Raw genomic sequence first — 337 nt, 5'->3', positions numbered from 1 at the left:
GATGAGGATGAGGATGAGGATGAGGATTATGATGATGATGAGGATAGGATCGAGATGAGGATATGGATCAGGAAAAGGATAGGATGAGGATGGGGATGAGGATGAGGATGGGGATAGGAGGTGGATGAGAATGAGGATAGGATGAGGATGCGAATGTGGAAGAGTATGAGGATGAGGATGAGGATGAGGTTTAGGATAGGTTGAGGAGGAGGATGAGGATGAGGATGAGGGTGAGGAAGAGGAAGAGGATGAGGATGAGGATGAGGATGAGGATGAGGATAGGATGAGGGTGAGGATGAGAATGAGGATAGGAGGAGGATGAGAATGAGGATAGGAT

This window comes from Lupinus angustifolius, chromosome LG03 (genome assembly GCF_001865875.1).
Source record: "Lupinus angustifolius cultivar Tanjil chromosome LG03, LupAngTanjil_v1.0, whole genome shotgun sequence".
Taxonomy (NCBI): domain Eukaryota; kingdom Viridiplantae; phylum Streptophyta; class Magnoliopsida; order Fabales; family Fabaceae; genus Lupinus; species Lupinus angustifolius.
The sequence above is the reverse complement of the archived record's forward strand: the minus strand, read 5'-3'. Positions refer to the sequence as shown.